The 24,698-nt window shown below is 45.2% G+C and overlaps 1 protein-coding gene across 2 annotated transcripts in view; it reads left to right on the top strand.

The window, feature by feature from the left end:
* LOC133342394 (cysteine-rich motor neuron 1 protein-like) overlaps positions 1 to 24,698 on the top strand; it is a 71,330-nt gene that overhangs the window by 1,679 nt on the left and 44,953 nt on the right. The window lies entirely within an intron of this gene.

The raw sequence follows: 24,698 nt of genomic DNA, 5'->3' as shown, positions 1-24,698 counted from the left end.
ACACACCCACTGGCACACCTTTACACACCTGTGTGCACCACCACGTGCAATGCACTGACACACCCACTGGCACACCTTTACACACATGTGTGCATCGATGCTCACACCTTTGCATGCACTCAATAACCTGTATGCACGCACATGGACATTACTGCACGCGTCATGATTCACATGTGTGAATATACACCTGCCTAGAAGCACCTTCGGCACGCATGGCCTTATACGTCACTGCACATGCATGCAGCTGGTAGTGTACATTGCACACACATGGAAAGATCTGCATACACATCTAAGCTCATGCACTGCCGTCAGTGCATCTACACATCTGAAGAAAACACATGCTCTTATTTGTTTGGACATCCCCATACCATTCATCGTTGGTTTATTTAGGGTTAGATCTTGGCGTGTATAATGTCAATAGGTTATGATAACTCTCACCCCCCCACGACAGAGCCAATCATATCAAGCTGTCACGTGGGGCAATACACCATTTGATGTGGGTTTTCAGGTATTTTACAAGATTGTCAAAAAGTTTGACTACTTAATAAAATTAGCCACATATTGCTTGCTTTTCAACATTCCGGTTTGCTGAAAAACAAACTCATTGGGTACATTTGTCCACGTGACAACTTGATTTTATTGGCTCTGTCGAGTGGCAGAAAGTTATAGATGAAATAACTGACATTATACCGACACGATCTACCCCAAATGAACAAATTATGAATCATGATATTGGTTGTGAAAGCCTACGTATAAATGTATCATGTCAGGCACTTTGTCCCATTAACATACTGAAATACTCATGCGGATGTCATGCTACGCACATACTTTAGCATGTGCCTGCTAATTTAAGAATGTTGCAGGCCCTTGAAGAATGTAGCAGGGCCTTGGGTGGGTGTCAACGTTTGAACTTTGAAACCACAATCGCAATGCTCAAAGGCCCTGGCTTATCAGTGGTACCATCATATTGCTCACAATGTATTGCCTGGAGCCTGTATAGATTATCACTATGTTACAATTAGAAACTTAAGCACAGCAACCGTTCCTTGCAAGGACCAGGAATGCTTCATCTTTATTGGCGTACTGTAAAATTGGCAGTTGTGGTTTGATTAAATAAATGGCTCATGGAGGTGACTGGCTGGCCGGGCTGGCACCATTGAGGTCCTGGCATCTAATCCAGATATCAGCCACCCGTGATGAATTCAGATTCTCAAATGTAGCGAGTTGATGACCTGAGTCCAGTTACCAGTGGTCGCATGAAAAATTCATCATAAATGAGAAATTGTCGCTTAATTTGGCGTATACGAACTCTGAGGTTAAATATTTTCATTTTTAAGATGCCGAATTGAAATATCTTGATAGGTAAGTTCTGTTATGTCACCTACCCGGGGCTGTCCCCGAGCACAGAGTGATGCCGTGCTCGCTGCAGAGTTCTGAATGGAACTTCTATCGTGTCATGAGATGAGGCCAAGAGGAGAATTGTAACATCACTGGGAGAGAAAAAAAGACTAAATATGATTTTACTCCTACATTTACTGTCCTTGTGTTTATTCAAGGCCAACGTTTTCTCTGGTGGGGACTTCAAAGTTGGTTTATCTCATGCCAAGTCTATTACAAAAAAAAACTGATGATGTGATGTTGTGTAGCATTATGGATAATAGACCAATACACGAAGATGCAGAACTGAAGGCGATATACTTTTGTTGAATCCACGTTTTGTTTTGCTCTATCTTTTATTGGGGCAGGGTGTTTTTCAGTTTCGCCCAAATTGTGCCACCCACACACAAAACACTGCGGTAGCATTGTTCGTATTAACAATTCGTTGTGTTTGTTTTGAGCAACCTGTTGCACCGATTTCGTTATCGAGCTTGGAACATCTTAAGTACAGAAGCGCCAACTCGTAGGTTTATTTCTTATCGTCGCTTAGACCAAAGTGCTGCCAAGTGTCCTTTGAGAGCAGTGGCAGTCTGAGCTGCTCGGGATTGCTGTCTGGGGGGCAGTGCTTGTCAACTGTGGTCTACGAAATGTGGGAACCCCCCGCGGTGTTTGTGAGTGCAAGCCAGAGCAGGTTAATTTTTACAAATGAGCGCAGTTCAAATCTGCACACCGTACCAGATACGCATTGCTCACTCTGCCTCCACTCGTGCCCTGACAAACAGACAGACGCCACGACATGACTACATGGATCCAGATAAACTGGTAGTCGTTTGTGCAATTCGAAAATCACATTTTCAGTTTACCAAGCATATCTATTAACGTACGTGATCTCGTGAGAACTGATTTCATACTCATGAGACCAGTCTCATGAGTATATCCCCACTGCGCAAGTAGGAGACCATGAACTTACCATATTTTGGATCATTTGTGGAAGGTGGTAGAGTAGCTGCTCTGTGGCTGGTGCATTATGCTAGGAACCAGGCAACACCCGAGTTTAATTCCTGCCCACGACTAACATCAGTGGATGTTGATATCTGCACCGGTCCTGGTTTGCCAACTCCATTTTCACCAATCCACAGTTACCAGTGTGGTGAAGTATGGTGAAACTACCCCGATGACTGACACAGCGTGGGGAAGTCTCCATCCGGCAGTGGATGGGCAAAGGGCTATGAATGGTTATTATGATGATGATGCTTTGTGTGGCTGTTTATTTGTGTTCGTCTAATGGGAGGTTATGCTAAGTAAGTGTGGATATACCTGCAGAAACAGGTGGGAGAGTATGCGAGAGAGCAGTGAAGTGGAGTTGGTTTAAAATGTCACCCAACCTCACGAGATGTTCTAGACAGGGTGCACTTAATAAAACACAACAGTTTTCGCCAGTAAACTATTCACCCGCATTTCTCAATATTTGAGCTCACAGCTTGTACAACGATCAGGTAGTTGTTTGACAAATCCCAGTTGCAAAGCTAAAATGTTCCTTAAAGGGAATTCTTTAGCGCACTGAATGTACCTTTGGCCTAATTTCATGCACTTGGACTCTTTGGCAGCTAGGGGTTGTCAACTTTTTGAACCTGTCTTCAGACCCCCCCCCCTCCCACATCAGTTGAGAAATTGGCTTGCAATGAATGCTACTGTGATTTTAATTAGAAGCACTGGGGATGAAGTTGTTTTCCGTCATACTCCGCACACACGTGTTCAGGATGGAGTGGTAGTGGTACACACATTGCACCGTGATCATCTGACATTGTGTGTCCTGGCCACGGCCAACATCACTGGCGAATGATTTCTGAGCTGGTCCTGGGCAATCCCCTTCACACCAACCTCTGCACTCACCAGTCTGGTGAATTTTGGATGAGCAAATCCCCATTGGCTGACACCGTTTGTGGATACCATCATCCGGCAGTGGATTTACAATGGGCTGTGAATTGTAATTAGTTTTATTTCTATATTCAGTTTAACACTTTGTTGGTAGGAATGATAAATATGGTATAATACAATCGAAAATAACTTAAATCTAATTTGTTGGGATAGAATGAGAGGCAAAGACTTACTGTTGGCCACGAGCTCTGAGCGCAAATTCCAGACAACATTACAATTCACTGCCAGTTCTGATTTAATCCACATTCTTTAGGGCCTAGAATACCATGTCCCACAAAGGTTGCTGATGCAGTTTAAATCGCCAATGGTTTCCAAAGTTAAAATACGCTTACCAAAGTGCTTCCAATGAGAACGGTGGCACCTGAATACACGAATAATAATAATAAAATGTACAAACATTAAGGGACTGCCATGGCATCGCTACAAAAGCATCATTGTCAGCCATGGTCTATCCCCTACTTGATGTCGACATTCACAAGCCATAGCCATCTCTTATAGAATCGATCCAGCTCCTACATAGCAGATAATGTAATCGCAAACTGAAACAAAAAATCAGATGTAGTTGGTTGACATGTCAGGTAGTAGCCCTTCTTTAGATGGCCATTAGAGTGCAGAGATATATTGACTTAGATTTCGAGATCATACTTAACACCATGGTCCCCAGTTTATCAGTCAACTCTACATCTCTAAATCAGTTGCACATCTACAGTGCCTGAAATGCCACCCTATTAATAAGTGCTGAGGTTTTTTTTTTGGAATCGTAAATTGTTAAATAAATACGTGAGGGGGAATGGTGAGCTCAGCGGTAAGTATGCTGCTTTTTAAACTCAACTAAACTATATATTTCTATTTAAAGCTTTCGTGACTGCAGGGATTCATCTTCTTGGTTCTTTCGGTAAAGTCACGTAGAAGGGAAATAATAAAATAATTTAAATAAAACATAATAAAATAATTCTTACGACGTTTCGGCCACAACGCAAGCAGCCGTCCTCTTCACCTGAGGACGGCTGCTTGCGTTGTGGCCGAAACGTCGTGAGAATTGTATTATTATGTTTTATTTTAATTATTTTATTATTTCCCTTCTACGTGACTTCACCGAAAGAACCAAGAAGATAAACTATATATTTTTTATTTTGGCAGGTAAGGCCCACTGATCTATATAGCTCTTTTTTTAGAAGCGAGCTGGCCACAAATGACATCCCAACTGAGTGCCTTATCATGTGGGAATGTATAGCATACAAATATGCTAAACACATGTTTCTAAATGTTGAGGGAAAAAACCTGAGGACCCGGAGAAAAATCCACGCAACCACGGGGAGAACACGCAGACTACAAATATACAGCAGGCGTCAGGGTCGGGATCGAACCCTCTTGTATACCAGGAGAGGTAGTTACCATCTCGCCATCGCGGTGCCCTCGATACCTGAGTGTGATTCTCGTCCATGGCTAACTGGGGAGAGTGATAGATGAGATGGTCCTGTGACTCCTTCTTAGACACAGACATTTGATTTGAGCTGGAAGAACCCGATGAGCTATGAAGCTCCTTGTCACAATGTATCCGGCCTAAAGCTGGGGCCGGCAATGGAAGTTACACAGGTAGATAAATTAAACAATCACAACTTCACCAGCCCATGCTGACCAGCATGGTGAAGTATGGTCCAGCAATTCCTGTGACTGACAGCAGCATGGGAGAGGCCATATGATCGAGCCGTGGATTGACAAGGGGCTGGATATTTTCTACACAATGGACGACTTTAGGAACATATTTGACATGGGGCAAGTCACACGCAATTTGAGAAATGCAAAATTTTCTATGGACAAAATATTACTATTATTGTCTGCCCATCCCCATTCTCACTTTGTGTATTCATCTCATAGCACATTACGGTCAAACTAACCCCGGAATATTTAACAATGAAGCAGCGGTCTGGGTTTGCGCACTTTTTTTTGTATATCCTGCCCTCCACAATGGCAACGCTTCATCGTCGTTTCACTCCCCACGTTAGGTAACCCGTCCCAGTGGGGAGGACATATTTTGGTTTGAAGTTAAGACTTCTAAAAATCCCACAACTGATACACGGCCATCGAGGTGCATAAACTGTGAGTGTCCTTGCCGCTGAAAAGTCCTGGCAGGCGTCCAGATTCCCACTTTCCCTGAGTGATGCTGGGCCGCTGATGTGGAGTTACACTATTTCCAAGCCAGAACGTTAATTTCCTGGGAAAATGAAGCTCTCCCGCAGCCAGTTTCCAATTACATGCGCTCACATATATACATAAAACCCGGCTGAAATAAATGTAAAATTTGCAACAATTAATTTCAAGCGTCACATGGGTGGTGCTATTACATTAATCAAACTCATAACGCCTGTATATGCTTTTTTTATCTTTCTTGTGCTTAATGTGTTTTAACAGTTAATTAATTGATTAATGCAGCAATAGGTTGGTCTATGATGATCTGAAATGGGTGACAAGTGTTCACAGCACTCAAATGGTGTCATCGGAAGTATGGAAAAGTCACGGTCGGTAACTTTACAAATGCTCTATCATACTTCTGATGGAGTGTAATAGCTGTAAATAGAGGCCTTTCAACAACATGCTTGTAATTGAAAAGTGGTAATATTTTCATGACCTAGTCATCATCATCAGTCACTGGAGGAATGCTCTCACAAGCCATCTCTCACAATCCTGCAACGTGACATTTGTAATATTTGGAATTTTCATTACCACGTGGCAGACATTGATGGACATTACGAAAATTACTTTCTTTTGCTAAACAATGTACACTACTAAGAATCAAACTATGAAAATCATCGAGAATATGCTTGTTATGTATTGTATGAGAAATCCAACATATTCCTCCCAGCGTTGCTGCACTTCGCAAGATGTCTAACTTCACACAATAATTGGCGTATGGCTTACATCACGAAGGCGGCAAGTACGCAGGCAGGTAATGGGCCAGTGAGTTCACGGGTGGCGAGGCGGCACAGGGAGAAGGAACACTGGGGGAGAGTGGGGAGTGGGGAGTGTGGAGGTCACGCTGTTTGCTTGTGCTTGACCCTTTGCAGGAGGCACCGACGTTAGTGAGCAGCGTGCGTGCCGCCCTATTGCACCAAACACTGGCTTTGCTCCCAAATTCTTGGCATGCTTTCAACAGACCCCCACCTCTATTCCATTCTGCCCCCCTCCTCCTCCTCCTCACACTCTTTTTTTCCCTCCCTGAGTGGTGTTTCGGCAGCGAACCACATCCCGTAGCCCGGGAGAGCCTTTCCCGCAGCTGAGGCCTGGACAGGCAAGCGCCGACCGCATTCTCGCTCTGCCTGTCTTTGCACCGTGGCTGTTTTGAGCCGCGCTAACAATGCAGTTGGCAGTGTTCGGCTTTCCACTCTCGAAATGGAATTGGCAGGTTTTTTTGTTGTTTTAAAAATAGATGCGCAATCATTTGAACCACGAAATTTCCCATCGCACGTGGTAAAGCGGTTAGTTTGCAGCTTTCACGATTTCAAGGTGTCTGTAACTGACCTACATATGTCAGAGTTTCACAGTGCTGACGCTTTTTTTCCCTGTGCGTTTAGCCCAATTTCTAAAGCACGCGTAAAATGAAACCCACTTTTCACACCTAATACATGAAGACAAATTGTGACTGATGTAAATTCGAATGTTACAGATGGGCTAGTAAGCTTAAATTTTGCACAAATGTGCCCAAGCCTACACTCCATACGTCATCTTTCATTTGAAATCCCACGTCAATCCACTCCCCACGTGCTGTGGTTCATGTGCGGATGTTTCACCACGCCGTGTCGAGCAATACGAGTTGGCCAACGGACCAGTTGAGATACCACTCTCGTGGATGTGTGTTGGCCATGGCCAGAATCAAACTCAGGTTGCTGAGTTCAAAGGACAGTATGCAAACCACCTTTGCCACTGATTCACTGCAAGTCTATGATTATACAATAATAAGAATCTCAAAACCGAAATGTTTCGATGATTTTTTTGCCAGCGCAAAAAGGCAGTGGATTGGTTTCAATCGTAGATCAGGGTCATCTTGAAATTCTATTTTGCTTTAAGTCTTCTGTTGAACACCAACAGGTGTATGTACTCCCCCCCATCATCAGTGAACCAAGTAAGTTGCCTCCCATGGAGTATGGGGCTAAAGCCGCGAGAAGTGAGGCAAAGCCTCCCATCGGTTACGACTTGGGATATGAACAGAGTCTTACTTCCTTCGTACATCAGTGTCATGTAATTATGAATCACCATCCTCCAAACTCGGGTTTAATTACTCACGGAATATGTTCCAGGTCATTGGCAGATTGGAGGTGGCATGTGACTTAATAGCCACAGCCACGGCGAGAGGTCTCCTGGATGTGGTGTGTCAGGTACAGAAATATTTTCTGGGTTGCTGACTTTGACAGAGCTGGCTGAAATTAATCCGTGCTCCAAATTATTTATTTGAATTAATAAAGATTAAATATACATAATGTTCTTTGCTGTAGTAACATTGAAGATATGTTATGCGCCTTTTGCACGTTTAGTAATGTAGATAGTTCTTTATAACCAGGTAAATAATATATATAATTTGTATTATTACCAATGCAACGAGACTAGCAGTCTTATTTTCAATGGAGAGTTGGGTATATATTTATGGGGCAGGTCATTTGCAAAGTTTCTGTGATGTGCACCTACATAAGCTGCCATGTTGAGACTTCAGGAAGCAAAGGGCTTAATGAATAACGCCAGCTAATGCTAGATGAAAAAAACAAAAACTAAAGAAAATAATTAAATAATAATTGCCATGTGGCTGTGTGTGTGTGTTATTCAAGGAGAATAAATCAGCTGTTTCACACCGAAGCTGGATTATATTCGTAAAAAAATGTTCCCAAACAGGCGACCCTTTGCTGCACTGCGAAATACACTGGGTCAAAGAGGTAGTCAGGGTAGAGAGGAAGGAATGAGAACCAGTAGCGTGGATTTCAGGGCATTAGCTTGTGATTTCTTTGGGAGCTAAACTTCCATATGTTGAAACTTCTCGCCTACTCTAAGACGACCTGATGCATAATACGGCACACTGTTAGTGTCTTGAGAATTTTAGGAGTTGGCAGGCAAATAGTTAAATTTTAGTTTCCAATTAAAAAAAAACATATAGTATTACAACATTCTTGAAACAAGTATTTTTGGATAATCGCATTTAACTTTTTAGATGAGCCATTTAAATACAGACACACCGTATACGATCCTACTGTATATGTATTTTAGTGACATTCCAGCTACTTGGGGTGTGATAATGCATTCATTAAATAAAACGTTATGATACAAAAAAGACCAACGCAAGACTTGAATAACCAACTGAAGACCTTGGTGAATCGGTGCCTTTTACACAGCTACTAGCCGAATGTATTCAACGTAGTCAATGTATTCCCATCACCCCACGTTATGTATTTACTGGAGCGAGTCACCACTGGGTGTGCCCCGCATTCTTTATACCGCGAGCATAATGCAATGTGATCAGGCGGATTCCACTTTCTCGCCACCTGATGATAACAATTGAAAGAATAGGAATAATTTTCGATTTAAAGCTTTCGTGACTGCAGGGATTCATCTTCTTGGTTTTTTTCGGTAAAGTCACGTAGAAGGGAAGTAATAAAATCATAAAAATAAAACATAATAAAATAATTCTCACGACGTTTCGGCTACAACGGAAGCAGCCGTCCTCAGGTGAAGAATGAGACACTGCCAGGCCAGGAGCCTACATACAAGCTGAGTTGGAGGTGGAAGAAGAGCGCCTTAACAAAAGAATGTGCATATCAAGAGGAATCCTACGCATTTCCCATAAATATGCTGGATTCCTCTTGATATGCATATTGTTTTGTTAAGGCGCTTTTCTTCCACCTCCAACTCAGCTTGTATGTAGGCTCCTGGCCTGGCAGTGTCTCATTCTTCACCTGAGGACGGCTGCTTGCGTTGTAGCCGAAACGTCGTGAGAATTATTTTATTATGTTTTATTTTATTATTTTATTACTTCCCTTCTACGTGACTTTACCGAAAAAAACCAAGAAGAATAGGAATAATTGTCAGCCCCTTTAGTAATTTCCGCTGCTGATAGAAGGCCTTCCCATGCCATGTCGGGCAAGGACGTTGTTTAATCAGACTTCTGCAGCGTGGTGGAAGTATGATGAAACTTCCCTTTCCATTGATGTCAGCCACAGCCGAGAATCGTAACTCGGTTAGTAAACGTCGCACAATGCTACCGCTTCCTGCATATATTACAGCATATGCATTTAAAATACATACGGACGGGGGTAGCTTTAAACAGATTAAAATATACAACACAACTATGATTGGCAATCAAAATATAAATATATTACTCGCATTGCATCAGAATTGCCGAAGGCACCTATCGGTTCTGTCGCACAGAATAACCGGCCAAGACATTTTTTTTCGTAGCAGGCGAAATGGAGGGATTCCAATACGAGTGGTGAGTCATCTGACCGGTTTTCGTGTGAGTCTGGATGTGGTTTCGCTTTGGTGAGGCTTCATTGGATTACACTACGTAACAATTTTTGTTCCTGGGTACTAAGTGTTATATATTTTTCATTGCTTGTGCCTAGAAAGTATAGAAAACGCATATGATTCCCCACAAACTTTGCTTTTGTGACCAGGACTTTATGAGAACAAAAGACACAAATGCACACGTTTTCTCATTGAAAATAGGTACATTTTAAAATATCAATGTCCTGGTCACAAAAGCAAAGTTTGTGGGGAATAATAACCATTTTCTGTACTTTTGAGGCATTAGCAATTAGTAAATAAGACTACCCAGGAACAATTTTGTTGTTGTTACACAGTGTTATCATTCAAACGAACTGATTCAGCTGTACGGAGAGTGGGCTAAGTGAGAGGAGTGGGCAGAATGGCTCCATTTAACTTAGGGGTGACCCTACACCCTGTACACTTTGACACACACACACTTAACGCAGAAGACACTTCCCTGTTTTCGTTGTCAGCTTGTAACTTCCCACTGCTGGGCAAAGGCCTCCCCAATTCTCTTCCTTTCCTGAGTTACCCCCATCACTATTCAGTGGTCTTGCATCTCATTGATTTTGTCTCGCTACCATCTCTTCCTCTATCTTATTCTGTTTTCTTTTGCCTTCTGTAGGTACATTATTGTCCCTCTCTGTCCATGGATCAAGGCAACAAAAATAGATGGAAAGACAGAGAGAAAAATAGGTGCCCTCGGTATCGTCTTCCCTGCACCCATCCCTAATCAGACGTTGGCCCTCACCCTGCCAAACACAACAGTGGGCCTTTTCACATGAGCGATATTTTTGTCGACTCAGGTGTGCCAACACGAGTTATGTCCACTCAAAGGCCGTGTCGACATAACGTGTCGCATTAAGTTGTTTTCTCCCGTGAGTCGGTGGAGATTGCTATTTATTTTTCGCGTCAAATGAACTGTGTCGACACGAGTTCAATCGACAAGTGCACGTGAAAAGCCTCGCCTGTGCCTCGGTGGGGTGGCCCGCCCGTGACTGAGGGCCACGTGGTCTTCTCCTGCCGTGCCCTGCAAGGGCTCAGATTGCTGGAAAGTGGACGTCGAAAAACACCGTGTGATGTCATTCGGAAGCGTTGGCCATCGAGTGACTATGCGATAAGGGAAACATAAAACTTATCTGCCACTGGTGTGTGACAGAAATACTTGCGCAGAAGGTGTGGAAAGATTCACCAATGCCACCACCCCCACACCTCATCCTCCTCCGCACCCACTCCTCCAGAGAATTGGTGAATTATCACTACAGCATTCAGGATTGTGACTTGATTCAAGCATCGATTATTTTAAATTGTGGTGACTGGTAGCATCTTTAGTAGCTGAAAGGGGTGTCACGTAAATCCATTATATATAACAAAATATCATCATCAATATCAGTGATATATCCACTGCTGGATGAAGGCTTCCATAACCTATCACTACCATCAACAACATATAGGAGTTGAAAAGTTTTGATGCTTGAACATGTGATTCCACGCTTGTATTGTGAGCCTAAGTGTATATATTAATCGATTCATCATTCCCATCTACCTACAGGAGAGCTCTTCTTATCCGTGACGCTATTACCCGTGACCTCTATTATCTGCGGGAGCTGTAGGGTCTGCAAAAAGCAAATAGAGTACTATCCGTGACACCATCCGTGACACCTTTTCTTCTTTTTATCACAAATAATACTTGTCCCCCAACATCACTGTGGCGAAGATAAGTTCCGTATTGTTACGCATTTGTAAAAGCGGGATCTCATCCGATTAAAACAAAGGTGTTGGTCGATCCAGCTATGCGAACGTCTGTGCACATTCAGGAAGACCAGTGGCGATATTGCCAGACGTTGGTGGCTATGCACGTGGTCTACGTTCGATCACTTTGGAGGCGAGGGTTGGTAGATTACACAAATGTTGTGAAAGTCCATTTCTGTTGACATGGAGCTGCCATTCTAGAAGGCGGTACAGCAATTGCGGACTGTTCCATGTGTACAGAATCGAGGGTTGCCCCCTCGCTTGTGTGGGGTTTCTCCAGGTGCTTGGGTTTTCTCCCAGATGCATAAACGCTCCACAATTAGCTAAAAACATCTTACATGTAGAGGCCCGCAGAGCTTAGATTATTGTTGGCACCGACTGATCACGTGACTCCCCTGTTGCTTCTCTGTGGTTTTAAACTATTTACTATTTAAACTAAAACAATTTTTTATTTGAACAGGTAAGGCCCATTGAGCTATATATAGTTTGTTTCAGAAGCGATTTGGCCACAAATGATAGCCCAATGAAGTGGCTTCTCGGGTGGAAATTTATAGCAGCCAAATACTCAAAACGCGTGTTGTTGTCGTTTCTAAATGTGGAGGGAAAAACCGGAGGACCCGGAGAAAAATCCACGCGACCACGGAAAGAACGTGCAAATTCCAAATATACAGGCATCAGGTTCGGGATCGAACCCAGGCGAGGTAGTGAACATCTCATCTCTGAGTCGTTCTCTCTCTCTTTCTTCGAGGGTGAGCGAATTCTGTGCACGCTACAAGTTGAAATTATTGTTATTCATATTAGACTTCGCTATCTATCCGATATCTTCACAAACGTTTGTCAAATGCGGGTTAAGTATGGTGTGAGTTACTGCAACTAAAGGGAGTGCAGACAGTCATTCATGCAGTTTGTGATAGGGGGGTGTTTTTGTTTCCGCAGACTTTCGCCTCATAAACAGTGTTCCGTCGGTTTATTGTTTTAAACAATTACGTTTCGGTGTGTGGTAGTAGAAACATAAATAACGTTAATTCAATGCTTCGTCTTGTGAAGGTCACCGCAGATTGGGCCAGCGAGTAGTTTGGTACAGCGCAGCGCGTTAACTCGGCGCAGATGTCCTCTACGGCACGCAGCAGTGCAACTTATAACTATAATCATTGTTATGGGAGTGGCCAGTAGCAGCGTGCGGTTAACACACTTAATAGTATTTACGAGCCGAACGCAACTGGGCAATTTTTAATCACAATTAACGCAGCAATATGATGAAACGCGCGCTAAACTTCAGCATTGGAGAATGTTAAGTGCAATTGCCACAACCAGTAGTTTCCAAGGCTCATTGTAGATCTAATACATTGGTGGTGTTTCGCACAATAGCACGTACGGGAAACATTTCTGCAGGCCTAATGCATTGCTCGATAAGCTCGAAGGGGATTGCATTTGCATTGCTTTGTGAGCAACGTAGACGACACATCACACTCCAATTAGGGCACCTAAACCAGACGACTCGTCAATGCACCGCAGTTTGACATCCACACCTGGACATGGGCATTGCCTAACAACTCATCCCGCTTGAGGCGTTAGCCCCAGGTGACTGCTGGCGCTGAGCTGTGGTTATGGTCGCTACCTCCGTGGTCACAATAAAAAAAACAGGGCAAATCATGAGTTAAAGGATATCTCGCACTACAGTCCCGGCGAACAGGGGAAAACGACGACAAAACACGGACTTTTGATGTTGAATGTTCTAGGAAGCCATCGCAAGTTTATCTATGTTCTATCCCTCTGGGGAAAGCCACCTCAAAACAACAAGAGGACAATCATGGAGATAACCAGGACAGGTGGCAACCAACCCCTGAGCCGCGGCCGCGGTGTTGTGATGCGTGCAGCTGCCTTTTTCGCCACGCGGGGTTTCTCTTGTGGTCTGAGGGAGGGCCGGTTCCCTCTGGCCTGCCGGCTGAGTGGCAAGTTCTAACAGATGCACGCCGGCCGCGTGCGCTCACTTGCCGATGTTGAATCGGCCGCCCGCGGGCCAAGAATGCGCCGGCGCGAGCCAGGGGGCGAAACACGCGGCCGGGCCACCGGTGTGGTGACCGGCCGTGGCAAGCTGCCGCGAATTTCGTCGACGACGATCGTCGTCGTCGTCGCCGCAGTGAAAATGTTTTTGTTTTCCACTGAGCGACTGCCACCGCCGGGGTGGGGATTGGGATCAAACCGAGCAGCCGCTCCGTAAGTAACAAAACTGCGTTCTCAAGCGGATGGAGGCGATGGACTGTGGGTTTTTTTTGCACTTGATTTGGTTGAATTACGGCACCAAGAATTGAATCGAACAACAACTTCGCGTGACGATGTGGTCGTTTGTGGGATAGTGCGTGGGCCGTGCTCTAACACGGTTGGCTACGTACGGTGTGAAACAAGTTCAACATACACGCGTATAATGGGGCGCGCTAATGTCTGAGAGACTTTGGATTGGAATGACATGCTTCTGACAGCACAATTGGAATACAACGGAGAAAAAAAAACTACTACAGTAAGTGTAGTCCAGTGCAGGTAAAATGGACGCCCTAAACGTTTTCAGCCATTTGAACAGAGAAACAAGAGCATTTGTTTGATATTTGCAGCGGTTAACAGAAAAAAGACGCTGTACACACCGGATGCGTAATGATGCATCGATTCAATTGATTCTCATGCTAGGGACACATGTAACCATATGGAGAGCAGAAGAATCGAAATGTATTTTTTACGTGTGTGTTGTAGGTGATGGGTCCACATGACCCCTGCAGCCACGAGAGGCTGCTGCTGCTGCATTCACCGCCGTTGTTTTACAAATGAAATAGATTTTTGGAATCGAATCGCAGCGGTGACTCCAAGGCATTTCATCAACTCGCCAGGGAGGGGACATTGTGGAGAGTACGGGGGGGGGGGGAGGGGTAAATAATTATTAAACCTGTAATCAACACAAAATCCTACTTTCACTATTCTATTTCCAAATTACGTTTTTCCTAAGCAACCTGCCCTTGCCTGTTTTTCCCTTAGAACTCCGTCCAAATGTGCATTGCCCAACCATCATTTATCACTTCAATGTACAGCCTTCTGGGTACGCAGGTATATTAATATTGCATTTGGCTTGTAATTCAATCGCGGAATCTTTTTTTTAATATGCAAAGAAACCCACATATGTGGTTGTGCTTTTTAACGATAAAAACAAAATACCATCTGCTTGAACTGGCTCCCATCTAAGGCAAGAGTATTGCCACTATACACAGGTGCCCCCCCCCGAATGGTAACTGCCCAGGAGCAGAATTTTGCCAAAGAAATCAATGGTAGCGACAGCCAACAGATGCCAGGCACTTGCAGACTTACGCCTAAAAATGCCCGTACAATTGTACGTTGTTGTTTTTGTTATGCACGGGTGCCTGTGCTTGTGCTGTGATCAGCCGTACGTCCGTTCGGTTTGAGGGAAGGCACTTGACACAAATCTGGCAACCTCACAGACCACATTCCAGTCTTTAAAATAATAATAATCATGATAATGCATATGTGATGTCATTTTAAGCATAAGTGTTGTTGTAAACCGTATGGGTTATTCATGGGAATAAGTCAATGTGCTTGCACATACACGTGCAATTGAGCACATTATCACCACCCCAGCGTGTCGCAAGCCTTCCACCCTTTAACCGTGACTTTAAAGTCTGTTTTCAAATGAACGAAGCTTGAGACTTGCCGTTAGACAGACAATTTAGGTGGACAGTCGAGGCACTAAGCGTGTAACAATTCACCGCCCCTACTAATTCACATTTTCTAGAAACCATTCTCGTTTGTCTCGCTCTGACTGCCTCGTTTATGTGTTTATTCCACCCCCATCCCACCCTGTTGTGTGTGTAACAATTGTGTCCGCTACATCATCCTCAATGGCACGTGTGTGCGCGCAACGTTTTTCACAAGCAGTAAACAACAACAAGAACAAAAAACGATTCTGCCGATGCGCACCATTCCACGCGTACATCGTGAGCACAATAATCAACGTTGATGTATGAATCAATGGCATCGTTACAATGCCCAAGTGCACATCTACGATAGCCGTCCGTTATTTGGACTGCACTTTCCTTGATCAAGCGCGCGCCCAACGGAACATTGCAGCTATAATAGCCACAGGCGTACGAGGCCCACCAATCAGTGCCGTTATGTCACTCGGTCGGAGGGGGGCTGGCAAACCCCATGCACAGTAAGTGCTGCTTTCTTACCCCCCCCCCCCCCCCAGCGCCCAGCCCTCTCCCCCCTTGGGGATGCATGGAACTTGCACCTGCACTGTTACAAAACACCCCTTAAAATAGTCGCCGCCACCACCACCACCACGGCTGCCACCACCAGCAATGGAAATGCACCTGTCGGCACGGGAAGGCATTGGCCTCCTCCCTTCCCGGAGCACGAGCTCGCCCGTCGTGCTCGTGAGATGAGCGTGACGTCTTTCACATACATCTGAGAGAGTGCTACTGTTGCATAAGCCTTTCCTGACTACTCACAACATGGCCATGGCTTCTTGCACTGCAGTAGTTTTTTTTCTCTCTCTCTCTGGATTTGGATCATGCCCGTGGTGTTATCGTTATCGCCCAAGACTTACAATCCAGAGGTGGCTGCTACGATGCGATATTCTGGCACAATTCTTTTTAATCCACCACCCCACACCAAGCTCCGTTCAACCAGCAGTACAAATTGATAGACCGCAGTTCATTGATAGGCAGGTCGTGTGTGGTGGGCAACAGCTCCGGCATGTGGGCCAATGCACGGTGCGTCTTCCCATGGCAGCCGATTGACTGCTGACCCTAACACGTGTTTTCCAACTTAAGCACGGATGGATTTGTGAGTTGTTGTTTTTTTACATGGAAAGATGGACTATGTCCAAACCATGAGGCCGGACTCACCCTTCCCTGGTACAAGTAGTGACACGAGCATGGTTAATAGAGTCCACAAACTGGGTGAGGCAGTGGCGAGAGCTGGCTTGGATTATTCATTACATTCATTGGCTGATGACCAAATCTCTGGAAAATTTGTCTCATCGGATCCCGGAAGCTGAGAATCGACCGAGCCCGGATTGTGCCTTGATGGGTGACCGCCATGCCTGTTACAGCGTGTTACAAGCCGCAGGGCTACATTGTGGGCAGGGCAGCAAAATCAATTGTCGCACAGTACTCTAGTTATATGCTATAATGGCTGTGCTTATCCAACCTGCACTGACCAGCATTGCAAGGTATGGTCAAATAATCCCCATGATTCCGTACTGCGTGGGGAGGCCCTCATTCAGCTATGTATTGACAAAGGCACATAATATGTTGTATTAATGAAGACATTACTTGTGTATACGGGACTGCTGACTAAAGGCAGGAGTTTTTGTTCAGTTTACCCATACCCCCCTCCCCCAAAACCAAGACAAAGATTCCCGCATATAGCCTTTTACAGACTGTTGGGGCAAGTGCTTTACTCTCACACCGCACATCACCATCTGTTTGCACATGTCCCCTGCTGGGAGTAGGGGTCACGCAGGGTGTGAGTTGGATGTTCGACCTTGGCGAATGGGCCTGCACCCTAGGCCCAACTCCGATAACCCTGTTAGTCCAACATTATCTGTGTTTACTCATGGGAGGGTGGTAAACAGGGTGAGTGATTGGGTGGGCAGGTGTTTGACAGATATGCATTTGTGCATGAGACGGAATGAGTGAGCGAGGATACAAATCGGTGAACTGATTGTGGACCCATTTCTTTGAATTCTTTCTATCTTTATAATATGTAACTCTTAAACGATTGAGAAGTAATCTTGTGACATCGCTGATGTGCCCCGATCAAATGCCAACACTGCAAATTGTAAGCTTTTGACAAATTCTGTCTCCACGTTTTAATAATATAATTGTTCTAGAATTATTGTGCTGGTGTTAAGAGTTGAAATACATATATATAGCTTTCTCTTAAAATGCTGTAATAAATTAGCTGCCCGGATTATCCGGGATAAAACCTCACCCACATGGGTCATCACAGGACTTGGCGGGGTTACTGTGGGGGCAATGCAGCGAAACTACATCCCAACCTGCACCACATTCTTTGACCGGCGTGGTGGTGAGACGTATGGTCAAATAACCCTCATGACCCACGCAGGCATGTACCATAAATATACCATTCGTGCTGTTAGCGTGACTCAGTGCGTGAGGCTAATGCACAGTTCCGAAACGATTCTAACCATCTCGCAGGTGCGTATATAATATCCGCTGGTCCTGTGTATACTTTTAAAAAAAACAAATCTTTACCAATTACCTTGCAAAACTGGTTAAAGCTTTGGACAAGACCGCACACAAAATAACCTATCCGAGAAGGTTGCAAAACAGCACCGAGTGCGTCGCGTAAGCACGCGCGCGCGCGTTGAGTTGCAGACCGTCGCCCGCCGGTGTCGATGTTGCGCACGCGGTCCACGTCCAGAGAGAGGTACACGCACGGGGCGCCTTGAAAAGGGGCCAGTGTGCGAGGGGCCCCGTGTAAACTTAGTCTGGGAGTTAGACCGCCCCGCACCGTCGGGTACAAAACCTGCAGTGTTTTTAGCCCAACGGTGTACGGTTTCAACTCTCAGGTTGACTAAGTTCAGTGTTCATCTCTGGCCTCCTGCAGCCCTTTGACCACTGCCCCCACCCCCTCCAACCCACTCCCTCCTGCCTCCCGCCTAACCATGCCATCCTTGACCTGCCCAGGGATCCCCTTGCCTTGTCTACTGGATCGTACTCCACAATTCTGCACAGGTTGCATCATCAGGATTTAAGAGTAATATAAAGCAAGGCGGTGATATTTTTTTTTAGATGCCGAACGGCAAAATCGTGACCTCGCGGTATTCCCTTCATGCCTTGCACGTCACGTGACGCCGCACCTTTCTGTGTGTACAAAGCACACAGCCTTGCTTTTGAACACCAACTCAGGAGGGTAAAAACACTTTGGCCTTATTGTTTTTAGAGAGCAGCTGCACAATGAAACACTTGCATACCGGTGTCATCTTCGGTAGGAATCATCAGTACGGTACAGCCACCATTGCCTACTGCTACAGCTGCAAGTGGATGAGCCCTCCCTGGTCAATGTGGGGGGCGTCTGGCATTGCCTGCAAGGTTTGTGTAGCCCACAGCAGGGGCACAATGTGTACGTAACTGTGCCCTGCGATTAGAGGCAGCTTGGCTCAATTGTCATGGAGCTGTTGTCCGTATTTATACTGCCAGGGAGCAGCACAAGATAAGCACAGATACTAGCTACTGAATTACAGATGTTACTGTATTGTGAAATTTCGGGCGCGTTTCCATGACCGCTGGGAAGCGAGCCGGTGCAAGTGGGCTGATTCTGCGTTGCCACGGCAGCTTTGCTGGACTAAACTGGTATCGACTGGCCTCAATAGGGCAAGGTCAAAGACCAAAATGTCAACATGGTCAAAGCCACTGCTGCTACCGCACCTCGCTATCATTGCTTTCTACCCTCCGTGAGATGTCGTAGCTGCTGCGCGGTAGACGCGCGACCCCCGAGGTCTGCCCTGACAGAATCCCGCCATGAAGTGGGCTTGTGAGATTACCTTCACAAGGAGGGCCCACGCTTGGGCTGCTCTCGGAACCTATCGTGAGGTCACAGGGTCAGCGTGTAATCGGGATGCATGGTCAATGGGCACCCCTTGATTAGTTCAACCTCGGGTCGGTGTTATTGTTGAAATGAAATTGAGCATCTTCTTCTTGGTTCTTTCGGTAAAGTCACGTTGAAGGGAAATAATAAAATAATAAAAAAAACATAATAAAGATATTTAATAAAATAATAAAAATACAACATAATACAATTATTTTATAATGTTTTATTTTTATTATTTTAATAAAAATACAACATAATAAAAGTTATTTAATTATGTTTCATTTGTATTATTTTATTATTTCCCTTCTACGTGACTTTACCGAAAGAACCAAGAAGATGAATGCCTGCAGTCACGAAAGCTTTAAATCGAAATGAAATTGAGCAATAAAAAAAAAACATCCTAAAATGCCAACTCTGACTCGAGCCTGCGTTAAATGGGCCAGGGAGGCCAGGGAGGCCAGGGAGGCCAGGGAGAGGAGTGGCGGTGGAGGCAGCGGGAGGCCAGGAGCCCACGGGGCTGCCGCGTGGCCACGCTGCCTGCACTCAAATCGCTCAGGGTCATTCCTGGGCTAACGGAGCGCCCCTGAGAGTGGCTGGCAGCATTGTAGCGTCAGTGCTATTGTGTTTCCGAGGGGGGGCGTGAATCCAGTGATCTCGTTTGCTCATGAATGTTATTGCCCCCCCCCCCTCCCCAACAATCTTGTCAATGTGCTCTTCAGCTTAATTATAGCCCATGTTAACTCCTATGTTTGCAGAAGTGGAGCATTAGTGCAATTGAGTAAAACAAGCTCGGGCATTTTTTTTCACCATAATGAGCATTACATATAAAGCAAGTTTGTAATTAATATTTTAAGTGCATTTGTTAATTAGTCATAATATGACACGGTTAATTATTAATGGTTTATTAAAAAATACAAATGTCTGGCCTGGTTTTTCATTGGCCTATCTCCTACACCCGTGTGGGTTTAAGAGTTTAAGTGCATTTGTATTATTTATTTTCATGTGCCGGTACAGGGTACGACCTATTGACTTTCTCTGATGTTTTCCCGTGCAGAATTTTCAGACATTTTTCACCTTCTGCCGCTAGCTGATAGAGCTCGTCTCAACAAACACTGCCAGGGTTACTGTACTGCTCGTCTGCAGTGTCTGATAAGGTTGCAATCTTGGCTTTACATTGGCAGAAAAACGTTCTCAACAACATTCTGCCCCATCGAGGCAGTTTGTTCGCAGAGGAATCTAATGCAACGTACGTTCGCGTGCCAAAAATAAATTAGTTCGAAAAATTTGTGCGAGCGGCCAAAATGTTGACAAAAAGTTTAAAATAAGACAGCCAACCTACTCGCGGTATGAAAGGGGAACGTTACACAAATAGACCACCACAGTGGTCTCGGTAAGTGCAGAACTATACTTACAGCTGGCTGGACAGCATTATGGCACAGAGCCTGACTCATGCTCATAGGTCCTGAGTTCATATCCCAGGCAGAGGTAGAATCTTCTCTCTCGGGTGGGAAAATATTATAGTCGCATTGTTTTCTGCGAAGTAGATTTCTGGGAAGTTCAAGAGATAGAGAGAGAGATTGTTCCCTTCCATAGCAATGCGGACTCTGCACCACTGGCTCAGAAACCGCCGCGAGACATGAGCTGAGCCAATCGCTCAGACATTGGTGATACAGTCCCGGCTTGTGACACGTGACATTCATGTTTGATGCACGGCTATACAAAGTTTTGCCATTACTATAAATAAATAACTAAATAATGCAATAATACTAGCCCACAGTCAGTACAATGCTGGATGAAAGCCTCCGCACACCATTTAGTTACGCGGGTTGTTTTGACTATGCTTTTACCTACGTGACTTTACTGAAAAAACCTAAGAGTATGAATCCTTGCAGTCACGAAAGCCTCTAATGCAATAATACTAGCCCACAGTCAGTACAATGCTGGATGAAAGCCTCCACGCACCATTTAGTTACGTGGGTTGTTTTGACTATGCTTTTACCTACGTGACTTTACCGAAAAAACCTAAGAGTATGAATCCTTGCAGTCACGAAAGCTTCAAATCTAGACTTGACAATGCTTCACCACACTCGTCAGTGTAGGTTCGTACAGAGAGCTACGTTTGTTAATCTTGGCCGGGAATTGAACTCAGGCCTCCTGGTTCATTCTGCAGCATCGTTAAACCGCTGTGCCACCACACTACCGAATGAGCCGCTCCTGCGAGTGAGTTGCAAGGATATGGAAAACGAGGCCTGGAGCTTCGCGTATGCACACTGCACACGATCCCTTTCGCAGCAGTAACCCAAGTGATACCCCCCATCATAGCTGGCACGGCATCTCCGCTCGATATAATTGTGCACAGAGACGGAGGGGCGTGTGTGTGTGTGTGTGTGCGGCGGGTTTTTTTCCCTCTCTCCAGCGAAATGGATCGCTGCCAATGACGTCACTTGGCAAGAGATGGAAGAATGACGCGCCGTCTCGTCTGGGCCCCGTGGGACGCGCGCGATCACATTGGCACCCCGAAACGCGTTTCCACTCAGAGGGGCACTTCGTGGGGGAGATTTCATGAAGGCGATCCATTGATACGCGCGCGTTTTTCAGACCACCTACCGTGGGGCGGGTCACCTTATCTCATGGCCCCACGACGAGAGATTCTCTTTTCAAAAAGGGCTCGCATGCTTTTACAGGACGTATCGAGTTGAAGCGCCAAAATGTCTTGCAACGTAACACCCCCTAGCGCCCCCCCCCCGCCCCCCTCCCCACGCTGCACTCAAAAGTATGAGAGTGACTCTTACTGTGGTAAGTGCACAGGTAATGATCACGGCTTCAGAGTAATCGCAGATGTGATAACTAAGAGCACAGTCATTGTTAATAAGCTGAATATCACTGATTAGGATTTGCATTCAGGCATCCATTTCGAGCGGTGTTTCTCAAACTCTTTTGGCCCACGGACCACACAGCACCCTACTCCGAGTGAAAAAACACGTTCATTTACCTCTCTAAATACCAGTGACACAAAATGATTCATATTACCGGAACGTAATTTTTTCTTTTTACGTGGGGCATTTCGATTTTAGGGTAATATAATCATGGTAGTTTGCCGAACCTAATTAAATAAAATATCATAAGTATAATATAATCTTGATTTTAAGCTTTCGTGACTGCAGGAATCCATTTTCTTTGGTTCTTTCGGTAAAGTCTCGGAGGTATAAAATAATATAAAATAGGTAAGTCAAATATAAATTAATGTCCGAAACAAAAGGTATGAACGTTGATCATCATTGTCCGGATCAACCTGCGTTTGCATCACAGGCCCACTGACCACCTGGAGGACCGTCGCAGACCATCTGCTGGTCCGGGTCACCACACTTTGCGAACCACTGATTTAGACCATGTGGCTTAAACATCTTTCATCTAAATAAAAATGATTTCCAGCACGTTCACTGCGAGAGGAATGCTTCCCTACGCCGTGTTGGTCATGGGGGTTGTTTGACTCTACTTCTCCACGCTGGTCAGTGCCATTTGGTTAAGATGAGGGGCCACAACCGGACCGGATATCGCTCACCGCTTACGTGAGCTGTAGCGAGGAGTCGAACTGAGGTTGCTGGGCTCGTCGCGGCATTGCGTTGACCACTGCATCACTGGGGTGCCACGTTGGAGAGACGTTAACTACGTCGCCTGGTTAACAGGTCTTGGGTTCGATCCCGACCCTAAAACCTTACAAATTTGGAGTTTGCATGTCTCTCTCTCCATGGTCGTGTGGATTTTTCTCCAGGCCCTCCGGTTTTTCCCTCCACATTTGGAAACATGCGTGTAGAGAATTTTGTGGCTATGAATTTGCACGCGATAAGCCACTTCGTTGGGCTATCATTTTTGGCCAGATCGCTTCTGAAAAAGAGATAAATAGCTCAGTGGGCCTTACCTGGTAAAACAAAAATAGTTTAGTGAAATAATTTACCTTCACTTCCCCAAGTCTTCTTCTAACAGTAGTGCATGCCATCTTACCACCTACTGAACAACACATTACCAACACAGTGTGGGGAGTTCTTGAACCAGACATGTAGATGGGCGAACGGCTGCAAATTTGATTTTCGGCACGGCACGATGGTCAAACAAAACAGATAGCAATCGGAATCCTGAAGAACTACATCAGTCCAATGTGAACACGTTTCAACCGGAATGTGTTTGCATGTTCCCCCATTTGTGAGATTTTTACGATATTCAGTGAACGCGAGGTCGGTCCATCCTCTCGATGTTTCGGCACCGTTGCTCATGTAGCAGCTGTCATCTTGGCTGCTGCCTTTGGCACGGCTATTTCAGGGTCTGTCTGGCACACTTCTATTTTCTGGAGCTGTTAAAGTATATGACCAAAGGACAAGGCGCTACCTATTTTTGCAGTTTCGTGCCCGTAAGCATTTAATTTGCTGCTGCTTGGCTGTCCAGCCATTCGGTGACAGGCGCGATACCGCATCTCCGGTGCATGCAGCCCGATGCTCTTCCCAGTGGCAGTGCAGTCGCGGGGAGAAAAAAACAAAACAACTACGAGCAACCGAGATTCTGCTGAGCATTAATCAAAACAAGAAAAAAAGCACAATGTGCTTCTTTCAATGACGTGGGTTCCTTGGGAGATGCCGTGTGCGTATCCCGTTGTTAATCAGTTGTGCTCTACAGTGATGGCTTGTGCAGAAGCCTGGCTGTTCCCATTAAGCGGGCATGCATACCTGTGGGGGCAGGGGTGGGGTTATAAACAGGACCCCCTTAGAGAAAATGAAATGCCCCGCTTCCGTGCGCCATACAAGTTTAACTTTAGGAGGGCAAGCAGTTTTCTGGGCCAATGGAGGAGTGATTCTATATATTTTTTTGCACAACCTTTTGTGTTGTGGTACCATCCACGGATGGGAACTGTTAAAACATGAAGAGTTGTGTACGTGAAATTATTAAAATTGTTATTTTGGTCTCTTTCCTGGCACGCCCGTCGACGTTTTTAAACGAGATACAGAATCTATTTGGAAAACTCACGGAGCAGTGTAGCCCTATCTGCCTGAGAATGGCCGCGTAAGTGATGTTCAAAGCAACTTTTCTGAAAAACCCTTCAAGTGGCCTTCAAAAAACAAATATTCCACAGCAGCACCAGTTCAGATATCACCTGCCACTGATGTTAGCCCGAGCTAGAAATCCGATTCGGGTCTGCTGGGTTCATAGTGCATTGTGCTAACCATTGTGCCCCCCCCCCCCCCCCCCCCCGGGCAGACCCGGCATGTTCTATATGGTTTAATAATTATCTTCTCTTATAAGGCGGTGTGTTCATGGCGAGTGTGATTTAAAGAAAAGTATATATAGGCTCTTGTGCATTACTGCCAAGGTAGTTGTACATTTATTTAACCAATTGTTTGGCAATTACCAAGCTACACGTCCTTCACTAACAGACCTCAGATGTATTGTACTCCGCAATCTGACTTGTGCTAAATATATAAAACCGTCTTGTT

The sequence above is a fragment of the Lethenteron reissneri genome, chromosome 14 (assembly GCF_015708825.2).
Source record: "Lethenteron reissneri isolate LAM-NWPU_2019-01 chromosome 14, ASM1570882v1, whole genome shotgun sequence".
Taxonomy (NCBI): domain Eukaryota; kingdom Metazoa; phylum Chordata; class Hyperoartia; order Petromyzontiformes; family Petromyzontidae; genus Lethenteron; species Lethenteron reissneri.
Note: the sequence above shows the minus strand (reverse complement) of the source record. Positions and strands in the feature narration are given on the sequence as shown.